Raw genomic sequence first — 15,511 nt, 5'->3', positions numbered from 1 at the left:
TAAAAACAGTTAGTTATGTACTCACCATAATGATCGATGTATGTGGTCCATCTCGCCTACATTCCTTACTCACGGATTCAGAGCCAAGAATTGGCTCAGACTCAGCCAAATTTCTGTAGCACGAAGTCCCAAGATGCACCTCGTCCTAGCCCCAGATCTTGTTTGCAATCATCCCAATCATAACCCATACACAATCAACACTGGAAGAAATTCCAGCCAGATAAGAAAACAAAATCACTGACCTTGAAGGGTCCACAGAGCCAATATTCCTTCAAATCCTCTAGGAAGGGGGCAGGTGGGAGGGTACGTAGGAATGTAGGCGAGATGGACCACATACATCGATCGTTATGGTGAGTACATAACTAACTGATGTTATGTGGTCCTATCTCGCCTACATTCCTTACTCACGGGACAGCGTCCCCAGCACCTCTATCCTGGGAGGCTCATAGGAAGATACTCCTGAGAACCGTGGAACCAAAGGAAGCCCGGCCCCTAGAAGCCACGTCCAGCTTGTAATGAGTAATGAAAGTATTGGGAGAGGCCCAAGTAGCCGCAGCACAAATATCATCCAAGGAAAGCCTAGCATGGAAAGCTATTGATGTAGACATAGCCCTGGTAGAGTGAGCTTTGACGGGAAAAGGTAAATTTCTGCCTGCTGACGAGTAGATGAATGAAATAGAATTTTTGATCCATTTTGAAATTGCGCACTTGGAAATAGGACAACCTGCTCTGTTCTCTGAAAAGGACACAAACAGTTGATCAGACTTCCTAACATGCTTAGTCCTGTGTAAATAAAATCTCAGTTGTCTGTGCACATCCAACTGATAGAACCTGAACTCTGCTTTACTGGAAAAGTTCGGAAAGAACACTGGTAGCTCAATAGATTGATGGAGATTGACAGTGGATGACACCTTCGGAAGGAAGAATGGGTTAAGCCTCAGAGAAACTCTGTCCTTATGAAAGGTCAAATACGGAGGTTTAATGGACAAAGCTTGAAGTTCTGATACCATCCTGGCCGATGTAATGGCTATCAGAAACGCCATCTTCCAAGATAAGAATTTCAATTCACAAGTGGCAGCCGGTTCAAAGGGTGGTGACGTAATAGCTTGTAGCACCAGGTTTAGATCCCATGGCAGGACAGGTTCTGAAACAGGGGGACGAACTAACCAACACCTTTTAGAAAGGCTTTACAGAGTTTGTGGCCCATAAGAGAGGGCTCGTAAGATGTGTAAAAATTGGAAATTGGAAATTGCAGCCAACTGCACTTTAATGGTAGAGGGAGCGGAGCCCTAATGGAACAACATGGCTAAAAAATCTAAGACCGACGGAATTGGAGCTGTGAAGGGGTCTAAACCTTGGGCCTGAGCCCAAATGGAGAATCTCCTCCATTTGCTGGAATAAATCTTCCTGGTGGAAGACTTGTGAGAAGAAGACGAGATGTGTACCACTTCAGGTGAAAAGGAATGTCGCCTGACTAGCGACGGAAGTGGAGCAGCCAGGCTGTCAACCTGAGAGTTCGCAGGGATGGATGGAGTTGTCCTGACATGTGAATCAGGAGGTCCGGCACTGGGTCCAGAGTCCAGGGACCGTCCAGTGCGTACTGGTGAAGAAAGGGGAACCATACTTGCCAAGGCCAGTGTGGAGCAATAAGGATCATCCTGCTTCCCAAGGATATGGCTTTCTGGATCACTCTTGGTAACAGAGGAAACGGAGGGAAAGCGTAGACCAGACCGGAGGGCCAATCGAGAGCTAGAGCATCCCTGGATGACTCCCCATGTAGGGGGATCAGTGTGAAGTACTCGCTGCATTTGGCATTGAGAGGGCTGGCGAAGAAATCGCAGCAAGGCTGACCCCACCTGTTGAAGATCTGAACCGCCACTCAGTTGTTCAGGGACCACTCGTGCGGCATCAGAATAGCTCTGCTTAGCCTGTCCGCTATCACGTTGGACTTCCCCGGAATGTGCGTTGCCACTAGAAACCATTGGGAAGACGCTGCCCAATGCCACACTCGCATGGCCTCTCTGCAGAGGGGATAAGACTTGGTTCCCCCCTGCTTGTTCAGGTACCACACTACGGACATGTTGTCCGAGTGAATTGCAATCGTTCCCAGAGGTAGAGAGTCTTGGAGTGCTCGCAATGCCAGAAACACCGCTCTCATCTCCAGAACATTGATGTGCAAGTGTACCTCGTGATCTTGCCACGTGCTTTGGACCGTCCTGCCTAGATAATGCCCCCCACCCCATATGGGAGGCGTCCGTGGTCACCGTGACCACTGGAGACATAGGAATCAAGCTCCTTCCTCTGTCCAGATTGGCAGAACATAGCCACCAGAGGAGGTCCTGTTTGCACCGCTCCATGAGAAGTATCAAGTGGGAAAGAGGAAGCATCTGAAAAGACCACTGAACCGAAAGGAGCCACTGTAGGATCCGCATGTGTAACCTGGCTACAAGTACCAGCATGATGGTGGAGGCCATGGATCCCAAGAGCTGAAGAAGTAACCTGGCCTGAACTTTCCTGAGGGGTAACAGTGTGTGGATCTGAGACTGCAGCACTCGTATTCTCTCTTGTGGTAGAAAGGCCCGCATTTGAATAGAGTCTAGCTCTGCGCCTATAAAAAGTGAGATGGTCGTCTCCCTGGCTTGAACGAGCAGATGCCTGGTGGGGGCGGAGAGAAGCCAGTCGTCCAGATACGGAAACACCTGGAATCCTAGATGTCTCAGGTGAGCTGTCACCTCTGCCAAACACTTGGTAAACACCCTGGGGGCTGTGGTGAGACCAAAGGGCAGGGCACGAAACTGGAAGTGACTGGCTCCTAGCTGAAAGCGTAAATGACTCCTGGATAACTTCTCCATTTTGATGTGGTAGTAGGCATCCTTGAGATCGATGGAGCACATCCATACTCCTTTCTCCAGCAATTGAAAAATGGACTGAAGTGTGACCATTCAGAACTTGGACTTCAGAACTTAGTGATTCAGTCGACTGAGATCCAGAATGCGTCTCAGGTTCCCTGTTCTTTTCGGCACCAAAAAAGTCGTGAGTAAGTTCCTGATCTGACATGGTCTGAGGGGACTAGTTGGATGACTCCTTTTTCTAGCAGCTTTGCAACTTCTAGTGCTGCTTGATCCCGTTGACTGGGTGGGACGTCCGGGATCCTTCTGATTGGGGGGGGGGGTGTTGATGAAAAGGGGATAGTGTAACCTCCGGTAACTATTCGAAGCACCCAACGATCCTGGGTGATGCTTTTCCAGGTTTCCGGATGCAATGAAATTCGGCCCCCGACTGGCTCCGGAATAGCACAGTCAGACAACGCCTCAGGAATGCTGGAAGGAAGAACCGCAAAAGGAATCGCGGTCTCCCGAGTTATGGGGGCCTCCTCTGCCTCTAGGATGGCGTCTTCCGGAATAATCCCCCCCCCCTGCCTCTGGAGGGGGACTCACCTTGAGCTGCAGGTTAACCACATTTTCCCTCCTCTCTGAGCCTTGGGATAAGGCCTAGAAGGGAGAGAGAAATGGGCCTCTACAGCAGATAGGGTCTTTCCCTCTTGTTCGCATCTGGTGAGGGTGTCTTTCACTTTGGGCCTGAAGAGAGAGGACCCATCAAAGGGGGAGTCAGTGAAGGAAGACCTAAAGGCCTCCGCAAAATGACACAGGCACATCCAGGCTTGCCTTCTGAGAGCTACGCCTGAGCTAGCTGCCCTACTCGCCCCCTCGGCTGCATAAGATATGAGCCTCATGGACGAGTTGACAATGGAACCAAGGGTAGACAAATGGGTGTTAACAGTCTGTGCCACCACCTCAGGCATGTTACCCATCAGAGTATCTCCTAGCTCCTTCAGGAGATCTCTTTGGAGCTGAGTGAAATGACAGAGGTAATTCAATGACCGTGAGGTAAAGGTCGCCGAAGACAGGGTATGCTTCCCATACCGGTCCATACTCCTGGACTCCTTGTTAGGAGGGTGGACTAAAGAAGAAGCCTTCTACAAATTCCTGCTGAGTGGCTGCCGGCACCACCAAGGCATCTACCGAAACCCCTTTGGTAAGGAACTCTTTCCCCGGGGGAGCAGAAAGGAATTTGTTTGGACGTCTGGACACCGGTTCCACGGAATCAGGGTCTGTCCACACCCTTCGACAAATCAAATCCAGGAGTTCGTCGAAGGGTGGAGACACCCAGGAGGCAGAGGGTTGAGCTCCCAAGGCCATGAGGAATACCGACTCCTCCTCAGAGGGGGTCTTGGAAGGCCAGTAGGCTCTCTGTCTCAAAATCTCCAGGATGTCAGAGAAAGAGACATCATCGGAGGATGACTTGGGGGACCCCTCTGACTCCTCGAGGTAGGTATAGGAAGTGAGGGACTCGTCCTGGGAGTCGATGTGCTTCCTCGTGCACAACTTCTTTCTGGGAGGCTCCTCAGGCACCGACTCTGAGGGGCCCTCAGAAAGTAGGGGACCGCTCAAGGGTGTATCCCCAGACCTTCGGGCTCCGCCATCCACGGAGAGGGGGGCATCAGAGGCTCTAGCCAGGGTGTAAGGGGACGGAGTGACTGATCCAGGTGATGTAATGGACAACCTAGCCAGTGCACTCCTCATGGCCTCGAAGGCCGGTCCCCCCGAATCCGAGGACCGACCAGTCTCCGAGACCGAGACCACAGCCGGAGTCGAGGTTCCCCGAGCCAAAGCACTGAGAGGGAGGCTCGGAACAGACAGGCGTCCCGAGGTATCCCCCTTGGGTCCGACTGAGGAAACCCGAGTGCCGAAACCAGAGGACGGAACCGACCTGGTTGGTGCCGAAGCCAGCTCCGATAGACTCACATGGGGTATCGGAGCCGACATCAGAACATCACTCGGCACGGAGCACTCCGGCTCCGATGTCACATGGGTGCTCGGAGGAGGAATCATCGGTACTAGAATGGGGACCAGCTCCGGAGCTGACTGGGTCGGAGCCGAAAACAGTTTTGCTAACACCGGCGACTGCAGGACCACCCTATCTACATCCAAATCAGACAGCCTAGAGGATTTGGAAGAAATAGAAGGAGATCGGGATCTCCTAACTGGAGACTCATGTCTGACACTGGGTGACTGGCTCCGAATAATTTCCAATAGTATCAGAGCCGAGGTAGACTCCAGTACAAGAGATACCTCTCCTGCGGCCCGAGGACAATGGAGCTGAGGAGGTAGTATCCATTTCCAAATCCTTCTCCTTCGGCCCTGAGAACAGTGGAGCCGAGGAGGAAGTATCCACATAACAAACCTTCTCTGATGGTTTCCGAAGAAGCGGATGGAGCCGGAGATCTTTTCTTGGCCTTAGGAGGCTTAGACTTGGTACTAGAAGATGAAGACGACTCCAAGGCCTCCTCAAAGGAGGGCTTAATCAGACCCTTCAAAATCAGCTTATTTTTACGTTCCTGCAGTACCCTAGGGCTAAAAACATGACAGAAACTGCAGGACTTTTGCAGGTGAATAGCACCAAGACAATAAACACAGATAGAGTGCCCATCTGTAATGGACATTTTATAGCCACATTTCGTACACTACTTAAACCCAGAGGGTTTATGTTCTTTCAGTGCTTTCGACATGGTTAGCAACCGCACCACTCACAACCGACAGAGATGAACACAAGAAGAAGGCAGGAAACCCAAAAATCACTGTAACAGACAAGGGAACTCTAATTTAAATGCTTCCTAAGAGGGAGCTTAACCACCGACAAGAAAACAGCACAAAACAGCAAGGGAACACACTGGAGAGGACTAGGTCCTCTAACTTAAATGGGCCTAGCCCGCGAAACTGTAGGGATACCACAAAAACACAGTACTCACAAAACTCACACAACAACTAGTCAGATACAAAGCTAGCTATTAAAATAGCTTTTATCAAAAAGTAGACTGCTAAAATACTTAGAAGTATTTTAAAAAGGGTACTTAGCCACAGCCAAGCGAGATCACGTCCTAAGTCTACGAGTGGCAAACGAGATCTGGGGCTAGGGCGAGGTGCATCTTGGGATACCGGGTTAGCCCAGCCAATTAGAGACTTTGTGCTAGAGAAATTTGGCCGAGTCGGAGCCGAGAACCCGTGAGTAAGGAATGTAGATGAGATAGGACCACATAACATCACATGTTAATGAAATAAAGTACTCAAGAGCTATATTTCAGATCATGCACCAACAACAACTAATATAAAAACACATGTTAATGAAATAAATTACTCAGGAGCTATTAGAGAAGATAGAGGTTTGTTCTGAAACTACAGCTAGGGAGTGGGATAAAATGAAAGTGGAGTTTAAAAATAGGGTGGGAATAAAAGAAAGGGAGATATGGTTAAGAAGTAACAAGAATTATTTAGAGGGACTGGCAAATGTTGAAGTACTGCAAAATGGGGAAAATCCCACAGAACAAGAGGAGGAACAACCACCAAATGCTAAACAGAAAATAAGGGAGTACCGCGATAATATGCATGAGTTTAGAAAGATTGTTGTTAAGCAACTGTTTTTGATAATAACTCTAGAGCACAAAAATGTTTTGCACAATGACTCAGGCAACAGAAAGTAGAAAGGGCTGTCGCCAAGCTTAGTGTGTGTAAAACAAGGAAGATAAAGGATCCTGTAGAAGAATCAGAAATACTTTGGAAATTCTGTGAATGTCTGTATAAAACAAAGGAATATGGAAAACAAAAAAGGTACAAATGGGGATGCTTATGGAAGAGGTAAATATGCAGAGTTTAGAGGTAGATGAGGCTCAATTACTAACAGTTAGGACAGGAGGAGATGAGATAAAAATGGTGATATACAAACCAATCAACAGGAAAGTTCCCAGGAATAGATGATATTCCTGTGGAAGTTTGGAAGCTGGGAGGGAAAAAACTGATAAAGACCTGGATGGTTTTGTTTAATAGTATTTTAAGAGAAGAAGTACCAACATCCTGGAAGAAAGCAGTGGTAGCTGTAATACCTAAACAGGGTAAAGATCCATCAGATCTAGCTCCTTACAGGCCCATCTCAATACTAAAGCATAATTATACAGTGTGAATGTCTACAATGGCTAAAAGAATGGCAAAAGTGATGCCAAAATTGATAGATATGGATCAATGTGGTTTTGTGGTGGGGAGGCAAACATTTGCCAACATCAGCAGAACATTGATGATCCACAGAGAAGCAGAATGTAAGAAAATACCACTGTTGCTGGTGGGTCTTGATGCAGAGAAAGCATTTGACAGAGTAAGTTGGGATTTTATGAGCAGGGCAATGGAAGCATTTTTATTCCCTGATAAAATTATAAGGTTGATCAGGAAGATATACGAAGAACCAGAGGCAAAAATTAAAGTTGTTGGGGTCCTCTCTGATAATTGCTGTTTGAGCACAGGAACCAGGAGGGGTGTCCTCTCTCTCCCCCTTTGTTATTTGGCTTATATTTAGAACCAATTGCAAAGAAAATAAGGGGCTCAGAAATTCAAGGATGTAACTGGCATGGTAGTCAGTAAAAGCTGGCACTATTTGCAGAGGATATTTTATACCTAACAAAATCAGAAAGGGACATTACAGCGCTATGGAACATTTTGAGACAGTTTGAAATTTTTTGAGATATAAAATTAATGAAGCGAAAACACAAACTGATTCAACAATATCCATATTTATGAGATGGATTAAAAATTATTCTGGTGTGGCAGCTAAGGATATGTGGAAAGAGACAAAAAAATAATATAAAAAAAGAAAATAGAAGCTCTGTTATATAGATATGGATAGTATAATACAAGCAGTTTAAAAGTTTTTAGTCCCTTTAGTCTTATATACAGGTCATGCATATTTTTATCAATCAGAGGAGAAGTTGTGGATAGCAATAGAGCTGAAGGATTTTGTTTGGGAGGAGAAGATGGCAAGAAACAAGTGGGATATAAATGCAGTCAAAACTCCAAACACAAGGAAAAAGTGACTGGGAAATAGTAAGATAAAGTTTCAGAACAAAAAATCACAGGCACTCACGGTTGCAGGCAATAAATATACAAATCCAGTAGGTCCAATGATAAGCCAAGTAGCACAATAGTAAAGGTAAAAAGTTTAATAGTAAGTGCTTTCGCGGTTCAGCTGACCGCTTCTTCAGACACGAGATGTGCTCTTCACTTCGTTATGTTGTAGTTTCCAAACAATTAAAATAAAAAAAAAATCTTTAAAATTAATTTCCATTCAATATTCTTGAATGGAAATTAATTTTAAAGATTTTTTTATTTTAATTGTTTGGAAACTACAACATACCGAAGTCAATAGCACATTTCGTGTCTGAAGAAGCAGTATGAATGGAAATTCATTTTAAAGATTTTTTTTATTTTGTTTGGAAACTACAAAATACTGAAGTGAATAGCACATCTCGTGTCTAAAGAAGAAGTCAGCTGAACCGCGAAAGCGCTTACTATTAAACTTTTTACCTTTACTATTGTGCTACTTGGCTTATCACTGGACTTACTGGATTTGTATATTTATTGCCTGCAACCGTGAGTGCCTGGGATTTTTTGTTCTGAAAGTCAAGTGGGATAAGTTGATTCTTCCAAAAGAATAAGGCAGACTGGGATTACTTGAATTGAAGGGGTATTTCAGAGCAACACAGTTAAATCTCCTATACATTACACAAGCAGAAAAATATAATTAAAAATGGGAAGGAGTAAGCTCAAGAAACAAGGAGAGACTAGGATTTTGGATGTAGACCTTTAAGGAGAGTAACAATAATCATACCGAATATTATATTAGTAAAGTAGCAGAAAGTATTCTAAGAACTAAGCCAACATAGGAATGGAGAAAGATTTTGCTGACAGAGATGACTGCAATTAGGGATACAGACAATAGGCAAGAGGGGCCTAGGATTTATTGGAGGACAACTGGCAAAGAAACCAAGGTATTGTGAGCAAATAACTAGTGAGGGAAAGGAAACAAAATGGGAAACCACCGAGAATTTATTGGGACTGCAGGTTAGAGACTGCCTTCCTTATCAAGGATTGATATCAGGGTAGAGGTAAAGAGAAAGAAATGTGGGGGTCCTAAATGAAAGGCAGACACTGGCAGAGTTTTTAGTAGAATCTACAACAAAAAAAAGAAGTTATGTTCTTACCAGAATGTTCAATCTGTGTTGTCCAACTTCATTCCATTAACCTGTGGGATACGGTTCTGACACTCGGAACTGACTGGCCACTTTCTTACAGCTTAATACTCTGAACTTGAATTCCTCCTACCTACCCATAATGCCCCGCTCCCCCCATGTTACCTCAGTTCGAGTTTCGCAACAAGAACATAGTGTTCCTAAAAAACATTTAACTATAATACATGGGTAAGGAGATAAAAATACAAACAGATCTCCCAATAACAGAACATCAGGAACTCAACTAAAGGAACAGAATTTCTGGAAAACTTCTACTAGGCTTCCTGAATAAACTTTGGATAGGGGGAAGGGGGAGCAGGAAGGTTCATGGAATGAAGTTGGACAACAGAGATGGGACATTATGGTAAGAACATAACTTCTTTATCTGATGTTGTCCACTTCATTGCATTAACCTGTGAGACAGAGTCCCCAGCTACCATAATACGGGGTGGCCATTAAGGAAGGATATTCCAGAGTACAGCAGAACCAAAAGCACTTCTACTCCTGGACACAAAGTCCAATTCGTAATGAGTGACAAAAGTATGGGGGTTTGATCAAGTAGCAGTAGCACAAATGTCCTCAATAGAAACTCTGGACCAAAAAGCTTGAGATGTGGCCATAGACTTTGTAAAGTGTGCTCTTACCGGACTTGATAAGAGAATACCTTTAGAAGAGTAAATAAATGTAATACAGTCCTTCAAGCATCTGGCCAAGGAAACTTTAGTCACTGCCTTACCTTTTTTAGCATTTGAAAAGGAAACAACTGATCACACATACTGAAGGGTTTATTTCTATGGATGTAAAATGAAGTTGTCTATGCACATCAAGCATGTGTAAAGTGTACTCCCCCCTTTGTTCTGATACTCTTCCGCCACCTTCTGTTTGAGAGACCACTCATGAGGACCCCGGGATGTGTGTTGCTATCAGAAAGCATCTGGTGGATACAGCCCTCTGCCAAATTCTTAGGGCCTCCCGGCATAAGGGATATGATCTGGTTCCCCCTTGCTTGTTGATATACCAGACTACCAACATGTTGTCTGTCTGGATAGCAATTGTACCTAGAGGAAGAGAATCATGAAAGTGTTGCAACGCTAGGAACACCGCTCTCAGCTCTAGGACATTTATATGCAAATGTGTTTCCATGATTGACCAAGTGCCTTGGACAGTCTTTCCCTGAAATAGCCCCCCCACCCTATCAGGGAAGCATCCGTGGTCACTGTGGCTGTGGGTTGGGGAAGAACAAAGAGACGTCCGATTATCACTTGGTTGCTGTTCAACCACCAATTGAGATCCTTCTTGCAAAGATTTGTTAGTCGGATCTCGTGTGACATGGGCAGACGTTGGTAAGACCATTGCGCGAAGAGTAGCCACTGGAGTATTCACATGTGCATTCGACCTAACGGAACTGCTATCAGTGTGGCTGCCATTGTGCCTAAAAGCTGCAGTATTTGGGATGCAGGAGCTTGGTTCCGGACCAACAGGCTGTATAGTTGATTTTTTAGAGATACGATTCTTGATTGGGACAACGTGATCCTTGCATTGATGGTGTCCAGTTCTGCCCCTATAAGTGTAATATGCTGCGAGGGCGACAATGCAGATTTTTCGAAGTTTAGGGTTATACCCAACTGGGAACAAAGGTTTATGGTGTAGTCTCCTGCTTGTATTAGTTGATGCCTGGAGGTGGCGGTGAGGAGCCAGTCGTCCAGATATGGAAACACCCGGAATCCCAATCGTCTCAGGTGAGCCGTGACCACTGCCATACATTTGGTGAACACCCTGGGGGCTGTGGTGAGACCAAAGGGCAGGGCTCTGAATTGGTAATGACTGGCCCTCAGCCGGAAATGCAGGTGATCTCTGGATGATCTGTCCATTTTGATGTGGTAGTAAGCATCCTTGAGATCTACAGAGCACATCCAATCGCCCGTTGCTAAGAACAGGAGAATTGATTGCAGCGTGACCATCCGGAACTTCTCCTTCTTGACGAAGGTGTTGAGCTTGCTGAGGTCTAGTATGGGCCTCCAGTCCCCTGTTTTCTTTGGAACTAAAAAGAACCTTGAGTAAGTTCCGGATCCTATTTGGTCCACCGGGACTGGCTGGATGACTCTTTTGTCTATCAGGTTTTGGATTTCTATGGCTGCTAGTTCTCTCAGACTGGGTGGAACGTCTGGGACCCTTGTATCCATAGGGGAGAGTTTTGTAAAGGGAATGTAGTAACCACTGGCAATGATGCTTTTTACCCAAGAATCTGTTGTAATGCTTAGCCAGGTGTTTGGGTATAAAGCCAAACGACCCCCGACTGCCTCCAGAGTAGGACAGCCAGGCTTCCTTTCAGGAACGCTGATAGGGCTTCCCAGAGAACTGTTCCCTGTCGCCCTGGTTTTGCGGACTGCCTCTGCCATTTGGACGGCGTCTTCTGTTTTTGCCCCCTCCTCTGTCCCTAGAGGGGGTATCAGTAGGTGTGTTTTGGAAAGCTCCTTGGGGTTTCCAGAACCACCTTTTCCCACTTCGTTGCCCTTTGGGGTACGGTCTAGTTGGAGTGGAAAAACAGACTCCAACGGCAGAAAGAGTCTTTCCTTCTTGTTCACACCTAGTAAGTGTCTCCTTAACTTTGGGTCCGAACAAGGCGGATCCATCGAATGGAGTACTGACTAAGGAAGATTTAAAGGCTTCCGCAAAGGAGCAAAGGCGCATCCAGGACTGTCTCCGAAGAGCTATGGCTGAGCCTGCCGCCCTACTCGATCCATCGGCAGCATAAGAAATGAGTCGCATGGATGAGTTTACTATAGAATTGAGGGTGTTGAGTTGTGCAGTCACCTTCTTAGAAACTGCATCAGCTGTGTTACCCTGGAGAGTATCTCCCAGCTCTTTGAGGAGATCTCGTTGAAGACGGGTAAAATGTGTCAGGTAGTTGAGCGATCTCATGAAAAATGCCGCAGAACTAAATATGTGTTTCCCATATCTGTCCATAGTCCTAGAATCTCTATTAGGAGGATGGACAGCAGAAGAGGTTTCCGACATCTCTTTCTTGGTGGCCGTCGCCACCACCATGGCATCAACTGGGACTCCCTTTGTTAGAAAGGCCTTATCAGTAGGGGAAGTAATAAACTTGTTGGGCCTCCGTGGGACCGGTTCCACTGAATCAGGGGACTCCCACGCCCTTCGAGCAACCAGCTCCATCAGTTCATCGAAGGGCGGAGTAACCCAGGAGGTGGATGGTTGAGATCCAAAGGCCTTCAGGAGGACCGACTCTTCCTCAGTAGGGGCAAGGGACTGCCAGTCACCCCTCTGCCTTAAGATTTCCAATATGTCTGCAAATGAGACATCCTCTGAGGGGGATCGTGGGGACCCTTCTGATTCCTCCAAGTCGGTATCCGATGTCAGGGATTCTTGTGGGGAATCCAAGTGCCTCCTCTTGCACAATCTCTTCCTAGGTACTTCATCACTGGGAGCGTCCGGTGAAGTCCCTCGAGAGGAGGGGCCACCCAATAGGGATACCTGAGGCCCTGGATCTCGACGCTTGGTGGGGATCTGTGGGGAAGAGGTAGAATGAGGCCCCTTAGGGGGAGGGGAAGACAGATCCAAGGAGATAGTGGTCTTAGCAGACATGACCTTCCTCATGGCATCGAAGGCACCAGAATCTCGGTCCGAGAAGTCCGTCGGCTCCGAAGAGGCCAGCAGCTCTCCACGAGCTGAGACCCCCTGCTCCAATCCAGAGGATGGAGCCGAGGCCACCTTTGCCGAAGCCCCGAGTGGAAGGGTCAGAACCAAGGTATCAGTTCAACTCTCTGCCCCGGAGCCAGCGAGGGACTGTCGGCCCCGAGATTCCCTGATCGGAACCGAGGAGATCAAGGTTGATGGAACCGAGGGAGGTGGATCAAACCTTGGCTCCGAGGCCTCTACCAACATCGGTTCTGCCTGCCCCGGCAACGAATGCTCGACTGGCTTCGGAGGAGGAGGTGGAGAAGTTATGGCTGGGTTTCAGGCTTCGAAGTCGAGTGGCTAGAAGCAGACAGCATTTTGGCTAGGGCTGGGTTCTCTAAGAGCCTCTTAACCACTCGGTCCAGATCCACATCGGAAAGCCTCGAAGGATGCGTCGAGAGATGGGTCGAAGGAGCCGAAGATGGAACCGATTGAAGAATTGGAGACTGAGGGGTCTCCAATATCGGTTCCACAACTGGGCTCCGAGGTAGAGGGTCGATACACAGCTCCAAGACCTGTGGAGCCGATGCACGAACCATACCAGAGGAACTCAGAGCCGATGACTTGGGCTCCAAGGATCCCTTGGAAGACTTCGACCTCTTCGAAGCCTTGGAAGAGAGGTCAGCCTTGTCTAAGGTAGCCTGAAAATCAGGCTTCAGGAGTCCTCTATCTACCAGCTTCCTCCGCCTTTCCAAGAGAACCCTGGCACTAAAGGAGTGGCAGATAGAGCACACCTCTTGTAGGTGTACAGAACCCAAACAGTAAACGCAGGTGGAGTGGTTGTCTGTGACAGACATCTTTTGACCGCACTCACACCTTTTGAACCCTGACTTTTGTTTCTCTGACATTTTAAATAATTCAGTTCCCTGAATTTTTATTTGTCTAAGAAAATTAGTTACTTTTAACTATAACAACAAACCAGTATTAACTGACTTCCTATAAATATATATATATATATATATATATATATATATATATATATATATATTTATAAACACACTAAATATCTAAAATTAACTACCACACTAGATATATGATGCACACTAGATTACATAAGAAAATAAACACACACACACACACAATAGCTGACAGAGCCCTGTCATGCCCAAGGAAAAAGAGGCCTAAAGCCCTGAAGAAAAACTTTTTAGAAAATCCTAAGCAAGTTATACTAACAGGCAAAAAACCTTAGTACTATAATAAAGGTTGAAATCTAAGTATGTGTAATACTAATTTAAAGACAAAAAATCCTATTAATACAGACAATTTTAAATCACTGGCCCGAGCTTCCTCCGACGAGCTGTTGATCCGTTGCAGCGGCAAACTAGATCTGGGGATTCACAGTAGAGCATCATGGGATATACACTAGGTCTCGAGCTTCTCTGACAGTTTGAGCTTGAAAGCGGCCGATTCGGAGCCGAGGGATCGGCTCCGACCCACGTGTAAGAACAAAACGGCGAGATAGAACAACTTCACATTAAAAGTTAAGGTCTAACCTAAGAAGGTTCCATAAAAACTATAAAAGAAGGAAGAGGGGACATGAATTATTTTGTGGTAAGTGAAGGGGCTGGGCCAAGCCATCAGAAAGTCTGCTTTTTAAATGACTCTGATTGGGGTGCGAGTGCAAAAAAGATAAAAGAAACAGAAGTCTTTATCTGGCAAACTAGACATAAATGGACTTGCTTCTAGTCCTGGTTTTACATGTAGTCTTAAAGATGACATACATTTTGCCAAAAGATGGTGTCTATATGTGCTTTCCTTTTAAATCCAAAGAAGGAAAGGAGAGGTGCCTCTGGCCTACATCATTTTGTTTTCAATTCGAAACCAAAGGTCTTGTTCATCATGCAATCAAGCTCCTCAAAAAAGAAAGTAGATTTGTGTGCTACACCCAACAGAAAAAAATAACACAAAATGCCTGTCATCCTTAACTGTAATTAGACTGTGTATGCACAATAAAAAAGAAGGGAATTTGTCAAGGTTGAAATTTATTAAGGAAAGAAAAAATGTAGCAAATATGCTCCTATGCCTGCTTATCTGCCTTACTCCCACTGCTTATGGGGAATGAAACTATTTCCTCCTTGAACTTGAAAAGGATAAGTGGGCATCAGAAAATGAATGAATGCTTCAGACCATCTAAACTGATCAGGTATCAAGAGCAAACTGAGGATTTACTGAGAATTCCATCTCCTATGGGGGAACCCCTGATGACGATAATGATGCAGTCATGGAACTCTAATGTAGGGTCAAGCTAAGTCAGAAACTGATGTTAACTGATGACATCACCATCTGCTGCTGGGATGTTCGACAAGTAAGGGTTTGTAAACTAAGAATGCCTTGAAAAATCATCTCCTTGACTCATTACTATGAGGCATAAAAATACAAAATATTACTAAAAACAGCTCTTTTTCACTTAGTGACAACACCTTCCATCAAAATACCCAATATCAATACCTTGAAACAGACATTTATTTACATGGATTTTGTTTACTATGCAACTACTAGTAAAAGTACTCTAAACAAAAGCATGCAGTGCTCTCTGGGCAAAAGAGCATCATCATCCCTGTACATCTGGCACAGAGGCAAGGTTTCTGTCTGTGCCTCCAGTGACAGGGGTTTAGAAATGGATTCAGTGTACCACAAAGGTTGTCACAGAGGACAGGAAGAAATACAGGCAGCCAGTACTCCTCTTCTGAGGGAAAGTATAGG

At 45.8% G+C, this 15,511-nt stretch overlaps 1 protein-coding gene across 1 annotated transcript in view; it reads right to left on the bottom strand.

The window, feature by feature from the left end:
* TRPM7 (transient receptor potential cation channel subfamily M member 7) overlaps nucleotides 1-15,511 on the bottom strand; it is a 1,848,525-nt gene that overhangs the window by 188,413 nt on the left and 1,644,601 nt on the right. The gene's annotated exons all lie outside the window — the stretch shown is intronic.

The sequence above is a fragment of the Protopterus annectens genome, chromosome 7.part0 (assembly GCF_019279795.1).
Source record: "Protopterus annectens isolate FY-2018-M chromosome 7.part0, PAN1.0, whole genome shotgun sequence".
NCBI lineage: Eukaryota > Metazoa > Chordata > Ceratodontiformes > Protopteridae > Protopterus > Protopterus annectens.
Note: the sequence above shows the minus strand (reverse complement) of the source record. Positions and strands in the feature narration are given on the sequence as shown.